Source organism: Elaeis guineensis, chromosome 9 (genome assembly GCF_000442705.2).
Source record: "Elaeis guineensis isolate ETL-2024a chromosome 9, EG11, whole genome shotgun sequence".
Taxonomy (NCBI): domain Eukaryota; kingdom Viridiplantae; phylum Streptophyta; class Magnoliopsida; order Arecales; family Arecaceae; genus Elaeis; species Elaeis guineensis.
In genome coordinates, this window is record NC_026001.2 from 84,477,642 (window position 1) to 84,488,239 (window position 10,598).

The 10,598-nt window shown below is 37.8% G+C and overlaps 1 long non-coding RNA gene across 8 annotated transcripts in view; it reads right to left on the reverse strand.

The window, feature by feature from the left end:
* Positions 1-1,268: 1,268 nt before the first annotated feature.
* LOC114914521 (uncharacterized) overlaps positions 1,269-10,598 on the reverse strand; it is a 13,817-nt gene continuing 4,487 nt past the window's right edge. For 4 of the 8 annotated variants that reach the window (XR_012134458.1, XR_012134457.1, XR_012134459.1 and 1 more), the window contains 2 exons: positions 2,625-2,815; positions 1,269-1,558 (listed from right to left, as the gene is read on the reverse strand). This is a non-coding gene — a long non-coding RNA (uncharacterized lncRNA). Of the gene's footprint in view, positions 1,559-2,609; positions 2,816-10,598 lie in introns of all 8 variants that reach the window. The other 4 variants (XR_012134455.1, XR_012134453.1, XR_012134454.1 and 1 more) reach the window with 4 other exon arrangements.

The following is a 10,598-nucleotide window of genomic DNA, read 5'->3' on the forward strand; positions in this document are numbered from 1 at the left end:
AGAAAAAAGAAAGGAAGAAAAAAATGTAGAAAAAAAAGAAAAGAAGAAAGAAAGAAAAAAAGAAGAAGGGGCAAGAAACCGAGGATATTTACTGAGATGTGTGATCAGAATAACAATCGCGATTGGATGGGATAGGATAGCAGGACATTTAATTCCATAGAGATATCAAAATATCTCTATCTTATGAGATTAAAAACTTAGGTGCGAAGTACCTACTGTCTAATGCATGAAATGTCGAACTTAACAACGAATCTTCAATTTGAATGTTGGACTTTGGCAAAACCAAATAGCTAATATTCCCCAATCACAGAGAACAAGAAACAATACTACAATTTTCTACCACCAAACATCCTACCTGATGAGTCAGAAAATAAGCATAATGATGTGGCATGATTGGATTCACCTATCTCATACTTGATGTGGCAACCAGGATATGCTTTGCAACCCTTTCATATAATTAAGCCAAGTCATCTCTGACTAATCTGACAGCTAAGCTAAGCAAATCAAAAGCAACCAACCTCTGAGGTCGCACGTTGCCTAACACACCAAATGAATTTTTGCAACTTGATCAGATATTTATTCAGCTCGACAACCATCCATGTCCCACTAGAACCCTCTTACCTTGGGCAACAATCCTACCACTTTATATTGAAGCACGCCTGTTCCACTATTCCAAGAGTCAAGCCTCTAATAACGGCCTTAAACTCAATAACACCGTATCCCACTGCAACAAATAATGTAATTAGCAATCAAAATATTCGCCACAAAAAGACAATATTTGGTTGCTAAAAACTTTTAACAATCAAAAAATATGATTGGTGATTTGATCGTGCAAGCCCCATCGGCAATTATCTTTGGCGACCAATTTTATGTTTGATTGGAAAATATGGATGTAAGGCGACCAAATTGGATGGAGTTGAAAAAATGAAGTCTTCCAACAACATTATTTGATCGCAAAATGATCAAATTTTCATCATAAAAAGATGATATTGATCAACAATTCATTCGCCACCGAAATAGTTGGTCGCAAAAAATCTTATCATTGACAACCATTTATTTTGGTTGTGAAACGTTGAGAAAGATCAAACACCTGTTGTATGAAACAAATCATTCACCATCAAAATAATTGGTCGCAAAAAATTATCATTACCAACCAATTGTTTTGGTCACGAAAAGTTTTGGTATCACATAATATTCAAACATATATTTCCACTGATATATCATCTCTTTGTAACTAAGAATCCACAAAATCAATCAAACTTGACGTATTGCAAGTGAATAACATCCAAATACTTCTAATTGTAAATATAAATTTGTCAATACATACAATAATCTATAACATAGATCTATAATGTCCTAACTATCATTATAGGAAATTGCTGACATCAAAAAATACAAACACTGATTCTTCAAAAGATCAAACATATGCACAAATAGGTAACAAAATGGTCGAGTAGTATGAGTTGGATCTGGCAAATTTCCAACTTCAGTTGATGTTGTTAGCCAACAACCTGCAAGACCCAAAATCAGACAACTTGCAAGGCCCAAAATCAGCAACCTGCATGACAAGTACACAAATATTATAAGAAACTTAAAGATACATAATCTCTGCAAAAGTTAACTTATACTCTTGCCTTCAAATTAAAAATAAAAGACCAACATGAACAACCTGTTTTCAGGACACGAGTATTTGTACCAATAGTAATTGAGAATGATACATAATACTGATTGCCCTCTCTAGCGGTGCAAGGTTGTAGAAAAATAGCTATAACAATATCCATCATATTAAGGAACTCACTACAAGAATTCAAAAGTCCACCTAAATAGGACATAATATTCAACCCCGATGAACACAAAATCAAATTTGGACCACTGATCATAGATCAAGTAGTCCAGAGTTCTGGTATGTGCATGACCCAATGGCCCCCTCCTCCAAAAACAGGGCAGCCCCACAGACAGACAGATGGCAACAATTGCAAATGCAAGTTCAGATGCCTTGGAACCAAAATCTGTGCAGAAACTCAGGATGCACACAATTACAAAGATAATGATTTGGAATCTTTTCTTTTCTTTTTAAATATCACAAGATAAGATTATAGATAAATATATGTTTGACAGTCCAACAAAATTTCATAAAATCCTCAAATCATAAAATTACAAATTTCTACTTTGCACAGAATTTTTAGAGCTAGACAAAGGCTCATATATGAGTGGTAGATTTCTATATTATTACAGAAGACAACTAGAATGGTGAACAGTAGACATCAGCAGAAGCGAAGTGTCCAATGGTCCACCTTTATATAGAAAGAGGTTTATCATTATGGAAAAATATGCACAACATGTGAGCACTTTGGGGAAGGATCAGAAGATAGGCATGCTTAATAATAGAAGTCAAAGCACTCAAAGAGTGCTGCAAGTTATTTCTAAATATTTTTTTACTCTTCTCAATTAATAATTACTGATCAGCAGCATATAAGTAATTTCAGTGAATGAATGGAAATATTGACGCATAGGGCATGGCTGTAAAATGAAAATCAACCATACAAAGAGACATTAAAATCATAGAAAACACTAGAACCAATTGATGCTAGAAAAGATGCATAACTTACAAATCCAAGACCTACATGTAAGAAATCAATTTTGATCAACACCTGCACATACTTCTCTGCAATAGAATGATGCTGAATGCAAGTTTCCTATTGTTGGAATCATCATGAGGACTTTTGAAACCATCACTCTGTAACTGATTTCATAGAGCTCTTCCATCATTATATTCATTTAAGGCATTAAGAAAAGGCTCATTGTAGTTCTCAATCTGCACATCAAGTGCAAAAATAAAAATCCAAATCAGTAACTGATAGAAACATATTATATGCATAATTCCTATAAATCCTCTTTCCTGGTCACAATCTGCATGAATGGCCCACTATAGCATTTTATGAAATTAAGTGGAACCTTGTCCTCCATTGGCCTAATATGTGGTCCAAGCCCAGCATCCCAGATGGGACACACATCATCAAGATCAAATCTCAGGTTAACCTGGTGCATATCTACCTAAAGGGGCAGCAAAATAGTTTTCTGCCTAATATGGACTTTTCATTGTCTTGATCTAAGCAAAAAGCATATTGTAGCTTAATATTTCTAGATCAGGCAAGGCCAGGATAACATATAATATTAATTATGTAGGTTTCCGACTAGTATTGACATCCAAGCTTTTAATTACAAAAATTAATTTTAAGTGGGCTGTTTAAGCCGCATTGCATTTATATAGCTATTGTATTAATGCACAGGTATAGCATGGAGAGACCCAATCCAGACAATCAGATTGTCAGTCAAAAAGAAACTTCGGCTCTAGATTGGTCTAAGTCCCATTCAAGAAGAGCCTATACAGAATTCAGCCCCATGCTGCATGGACCTTCTCAAAATCTAGGCCCATATGTGCATCCATTGTTCACATACAGGGAACCATGAGTCTAATCGCTCTCACGTACAGCAAAAACAAAAACTGAGGACATCAATTACGAAAGGTAGCATGATCAAACAGAAAGATCACTGTGAACCAGGAGCAAGATTAAAAATTAGTGACAGGGCATATTTGACTAGGAAGCAAGCAAAGCTAGTCTCTCCATATACCAGCTAGCAGTCTCGTTTAGGGAGTCCCCTTCTTTACTGAGTAGGGTTCCCGGGTGAACATACTTTTGCAACATAGATGGCAAGCCTAAAACACATATGAGGTAATCATGATCAAAAGGCATAGAGAAATATGATATTGCAAACATCAAGCAAATGAAAAGTTCCCGTTTCTTCAATACCAGCATGATCAAAACTAGCATTTATTTTCATCTTTTCCCTCATAAAGCTAGCTCCACAAAAATAGGACAAGGCTTGATGGTTATTGTCACGCCCCCGATCGAGATTGTGAATCGAGGGTCATGGCAACCGCCGCATACTTATAGAATACTTTTCCCATAAGCATGTAAGGCATCTCATCATGATATCTTCACAAATAGTTAAATAAATTTTTCTTTATTCAATAATCAAACCTTGGTTCAAATAACAAATCAAAACTAAGTGTTCAAAAGAAAGTAACTGTCTGACAAAGTCAATACTAAAACAAACTAAAGGTCTTGAATCAATTCTGAGAGAATCCTAAATCAATGAGTTAACTCCATCTCTAATCGCTCTCCCAACCGAAAACCCGCATCATGCTAATTTTTCGGATCTGTAAGAAAAACATAAAACTTATCATGAGCTAAATAGCCCAGTAAGCAGTGTATACCTTTAACCGAATAATCAGGCAAATAATACTATGCATAACAAATCAATATGTAATTTCATGAAATCATAATCATACTGTCAATCATATATAAAAGTCAATTCATCATAATTTTCAATTATGCTTTTCTTCTTAAATTCATCAATTTCTTAAATTCTTCTTACCAACCATGACTATGACCACATTATCCCTGTGGCAGGGTCATAATACCGCGTATCTGCTTGCGGTGGGCTGCGAATCATCTGGCAGCCAAATCCTTTGGAACCGCTGGTCTAGCTGGCGGTTTTGTCGCTGGTCTATCTGGCGACATGTCGCTGGTCTCACTGGTGACATAAATCCTCAGGACAGTCAATTGCCAACGTATATGCCCCCATTGGCGGGGTCCTCAACACAGTCAGGTTGTCAATTTCATATTGTCTTCCAATTCATATATTATTTTCAAGAATAATAAAATTAATTGATATTCGAGTCAAATCAATTATAACATTCTTTGAGATCATATATCATCATAATAATTGCTCAACAAATAACTTCAATCATAAATAATTTTCTACAATTAACTTTCATCATAAATAATTTTCAACAATTATTTCAATAAATAATTTCAATCGCAAGCATGCATAAATTTATTTAATTCATAATATACCAGATAAATTCAGTAAAAGTAAACACTACTTACCTCAAAAGAAAATCCAAACTAGAAATTCTAAGGGTCTCGAAAATCTTTCTCTGAACCTGATATGTCAAATATCATATTTTAAATCAAAATTTCATCGAATTAAAAATAACTAATTTATTAAAAATCTAATGTCTCCACTAGGATCAATTCGTCGACAGCATCTCGATTTTCGAATTATCCCATGGACACCCTAATTTTTTTTTTTATTGCTAATTTTTTTTTAATAATAAATTAATTCCATAAATCCTATGATCTAGAGAGAGAAAGAGAGAGAGAGAGAGAGCGCAAAGAGAGTTTCTCTCTCTCAGCCCCTTTTTTTTTCTCTTTTTCTTTTCTTTTTTTTTTCTTTTTTCTTTTCTTTTTCTTCTTTTTCTTTTCTTTTTCTTCTTTTTCTTCTTTTCTTCTTTTTTTCTTCTTTTTTTTTTTTTCTTCTTCTTCTTCCCGCGCCGGAACAGAGGACTCTTGTCCTCAGGCCTCAATCGGCCGTTCGGGCCGTGGCTGCCACGGCGGAGGCCGGCGGCCGACGGAGCCATCTCCTCCGGTCACGGAGGAAACATGGCCGGCGATCAAATCCGATCGCCGGCGTCGGAGATTCACGGAAAGTAAGCCCAGAAACAGGGGTCTTTCCCGACCCAAAAATCGACGACGTTCATCGCCGGCCACCACGCACAACGCACGGGGGAAAGAGGAAGGAAGAGGGGAAAAAGAGAAGAACTTACCTCGGCCTCTTGGGACCTCGTCGGAGAGAAAACACGGCGAGAAACCCAAGTGTGCCCGCTGCTCTTCTTCGGAAAAATCGGAGAGAAAGAGAGAGGGAGGAGGCCGTTCTTCGGTCTCAAGGGGGAGGGGTCTACTTATAGAGGACCCTAGGACTCCGAGGGGTCCTAGGAGTCCTGATTCCGCCCGGATTTCGCCGGATGGGAGTCTTCTTCCCGATTTTGAATTCCTCTATTTTTTTTTTTTTTTTCGTTTTGGGCTTTAATCTGCTGGGCTGAAACGGGTTTGGGCTATAACATTCTTCACCCCTAAAAAGAAATTGCGTCCTCGAAATTTTTCATACCTGTAGTCTCGAAGAGCTGGGGATATTTTTGCTTCATTTCTTCCTCTACTCCCAAGTAGCTTCTCTTTCTGAATGTCGGCTCCACTGTACCTTGACATAAGGAATGTTGCGACGTCTCAGCACCTGTTCTTTACGGTCTACGATCCGTATCGGGTATTCTTCATATGTTAGATCCTTCCTGGCTTGTATTGGTTCAAGTTCTACGATGTGACTTGGATCTGGTAAATATTTTTTAACATAGAAATATGAAAAACATTATGTACTCCTGCAAGTGAAGGGGGTAAGGCAAGTCGATAAGCCACCTCACCAATTCTTTCCAAAATCTCAAACGGACCCACATATCTAGGATTCAATTTGCCACGAATGCCAAATCTTGAAATTCCTTTTGAAGGAGATACTTTGAGAAACACATGGTCACCGACTTGAAATTTTAATTTTCGTCTCCTGTTATCTGCATAGCTTTTCTGTCTGCTTTGTGCTGCCTGAAGTCGTTCTTTAATTAATTGAATCTTCTCGACTGCTTGTTGAACAAGTTCAGGACCCAATATTCTTCGCTCACCGACATCATCCAGTGAATCAGTGATCGACATCTTCTACCATATAAAGCTTCGTAAGGTGCCATACCAATGCTAGCCTGATAACTGTTATTGTAAGCGAACTCAATCAAAGGTAGATGCTCATCCCATGAACTTTTCATATCCAAAATACAGGTTCTCAACATATCTTCTAAGATCTGAATAGTTCTCTCTGACTGACCATCAGTCTGCGGATGAAAAGCTGTACTGAAGTTCAATTTTGTTCCTAATGCCTTGTGTAAGCTCTTCCAAAACTGTGATACAAATCTGGTGTCTCGATCCGATACGATGGTCACTGGAATTCCATGTAATCTTACAATTTATTTCATATATAACTTTGCTAGTCTTTCCAAAGTAAATCCAACTCTAATTGGAAGAAAGTGTGCAGACTTTGTCAATCGGTCCACAATCACCCAGGCTGCATCATTTTTACTGGGAGTCTTCGGTAGTCCAGTTACAAAATCCATAAGATATGTTCCCACTTCCAAACTGGAATATCAAGAGGTTGAAGTAGTCCCGCAGGTCTCTGATGTTCAGCTTTAACTTGTTGACACACCAAATATTGAGCCACGAATTGAGCGATCTCTCTCTTCATATTATTCCACCAGTATATTTCTTTTAAGTCTCTATACATCTTGGTACCTCCCGGATGAACTGTATAACCGGTCTGATGTGCCTCCTGAAGTATTTCATGCTTGAGTGCTGAATCATTGGGTATGCAAATCCTGTTGTCGAACCTTAACGAACCGTCTTCATGTATCTTGAATTCAGATTGAACACCAGCTTCCACTGAATTTCTTATTTTTATTAGTTGTGGATCATCATTCTAGGCAACTGAAATTCTTTCAATGAGTGCTGGCTGAACCCTCATGTTGGCTAACCGTACTGTTGAGTCATATATTCGGATGTCTAATTCCAATTTTCTTATATCCCTTAACAATTGACCTTGGTGTGTGATTAAAACCGCCAAATTTCTCACAGATTTCCTACTAAGGGCATCAGCAACAACATTAGCTTTTCCCGGATGATAATGGATTGTTAAATCATAATCTTTTAATAGTTCTAACCACCTTCTCTGTCTCATGTTTAATTCTTTCTGTGTAAAAATGTACTTCAAGCTCTTATGATCTGTAAACACTTCACACTGCACACCGTATAAGTGATGTCTTCAAATTTTTAGGGCAAAAATCACTGCAGCTAATTCCAAATCATGTGTCGGATAATTTTGTTCATATGGTTTCAGTTGTCTTGAGGCATAGGCTACTACCTTACCATGTTGCATCAATACACATCCGAGTCCCTTTTTAGATGCATCACTATAAATTGTGAAACCTTCATCTCCTGTTGGTATAGTAAGGATAGGGGCTGACACTAATCGTTGTTTTAATTCTTGGAAACTCTGATCACAATCTTCAGACCACTCGAATTTAACCCCTTTTTGAGTAAGACGAGTCAAAGGTGCAGCTATGCGGGAAAATCCTTCTACAAATCGTCTATAATCCTGCCATTCCCAGAAAACTTCGAATCTCAGAAATATTTGTAGGTCTGTTCCACTGCATCACAGCTTCCACTTTTGCTGGATCCACAGAAATTCCATCTTTAGATACGATGTGTCCTAAAAAGGCTATTTTGTCCAACCAAAATTCACACTTCTTAAATTTGGCATAAAGTTTTTCTTTCCTCAATATTTGTAGTACACACCGTAAATGCTCTTCATGCTCCAATTTACTTCTTGAATATATCAAGATATCATCAATAAATACGACAACAAATTTATCAAGATAAGATCTGAATATTCTATTCATTAAATCCATAAAGGCTGCTGGAGCATTGGTTAACCCAAAAGCATCACTAAAAATTCATAATGTCCATAACGAGTTCTAAATGCCGTCTTTGGTATGTCCTCTGTTTTAATTTTTAACTGATGATACCCTGAACGAAGATCAATTTTAGAAAAGACTTGTGCACCTTGTAACTGATCAAACAAATCATCAATTCGAGGTAGAGGATACTTATTTCTGATAGTATTTTTATTCAACTCTCTATAGTCGATACAGAGTCTCATACTACCATCTTTCTTCTTCACAAATAAGACTGGAGCTCCCCAAGGAGATACACTAGGCCTTATAAAATCTTTATCCAATAAATCTTGTAATTGATCTTTTAACTCCTTTAATTCCATGGGGGCCATTCTGTAAGGAGCTTTAGAAATCGGATTGGTATTAGTGCCAACTCAATAGTAAATTCAAGTTCTCTATCTGGGGGTAGTCCGACTAAATCATCAATGAATACATCCGAAAATTCATTTACGATAGGAATATCCTGTAACTTCAATTCATCATGTTCTTTATTCTTTATTGATACTAGGTAACCTCTACATCCCTTTCTTATCATCTGTCTAGCTTGTTCAGGTGAAATAATACGTGGAGGGGTGGTTTCTGTACTTCCATCAAAACTAAAAGTTAATTCTCCCGGTATGTGAAAATTCACTCTCTTTCCATGACAATCCACAGAGGCATGATATGTAGCCAGCCAATCCATTCCTAGAATGACATCAAAATCATGCATATCCAGGACCACCAAATCTGCTGGTAATTCTCTTTCTCCTATCTTAATACTACAGGATTTGCACACACTTTCGGTACTCAAAATACACCTACTGGTGTCTCAATATATAATTTGGTTTTCATGGTCACAACCTATATCATGCTGTCTAATAAAAGTAGTGGATATAAAGGAGTGTGTAGCACCAGAATCAAACAAAACTGAAGCATGAATACCAGATACAGGAATGGTACCTGTCACCACAGCATTGGAGGCCTGAGCATCTTGTTGTGTGAGGGCATAGATTCTTCCTTGAGTTTTCGGCCTTTGACTTCCGTCCTTTGCTTGTGTTGATCTATTTTCGTCCATCTGGGGGCAATCTGCAATCTTGTGTCCTTTCTGGCCACATCTAAAACACGAACCAGTATTCCATGGGCAATTAGAAGTCTCATGCTCTTTCGGCCGCATCTCGAACATCTAGCTGCCTCATTCTCACGATTCTTATCAGTTGCTGGCTTCTTTGCTGGAACCTTATTGTTCTGATTTCGTCCTTGAGTTCCACTAAACCTATTTCTCTTCTTTTGATTCCGTTCACGCTCCGCATGAGCTTCATTAGCTTCTCTCTCAATTATTAGAGCTTTGTTCACAACTGAGGCATAGGTAGTTAGCTCATAGGGTACAACCTGTCTCCTGATTTCTGTCTTCAGTCCCATTTCAAATTTGTGTACTCTGTCTTGCTCAATCTCAACTAGTCTCGGAACAAATTTGGCTAACTCCGTGAATTTGGCTTCATATTCTGCAACGGATCTGTTACCCTGTCTCAGGTGAATGAACTCCTGTTCTTTCTGTATTCTGACACTTCGGGGAAATACTTGTCAAAGAATTCATCTCGAAATCTCTCCAAATGAGTGGTATCCCATCGTGCTCATATTTTTGTTCCAGTATACGCCACCAGTTGTATGCCTCGCCTTGTAACAGATATGCTATATAGCGGATCTTCTCTTCATCTTGGCATTCTTGCACGGCGAAGGCCTTCTCCATTTCATAATCCAGTTATCTGCTTCTTGTGGCTCGATGGTCCCTTTGAAGGCTGGAGGAGCTAGCTTCTTAAATTCGACGATATTGTTTCTCTACATCGGATGTTCTCCATGTCCAGGTGCCGGTGGAAAATGCTGATGTGGCTGTGCATGTTGTTGTTGAAGTAACTGTTGTTGTGTTTGAACTACTCCGATCAGAGTTTGCATTAGTTGAGTCATGTTCGGCTCCTATGCTGTCGGAGTATTTCTGGTAGGATCATGGATTCCCTCCTGCTGAGTTGTACCGCTGTTTAATTGGAGAGTATTATCGCCAAGTGGATTTGATGTCCCTCCTACCGTTCCTTGAGTATTCCTCGCTCGTCGTGGAGGCATATTGACCTATGTTAGATTTGAGATAATAACTTATCCTTAATAAGGTTATAACTTG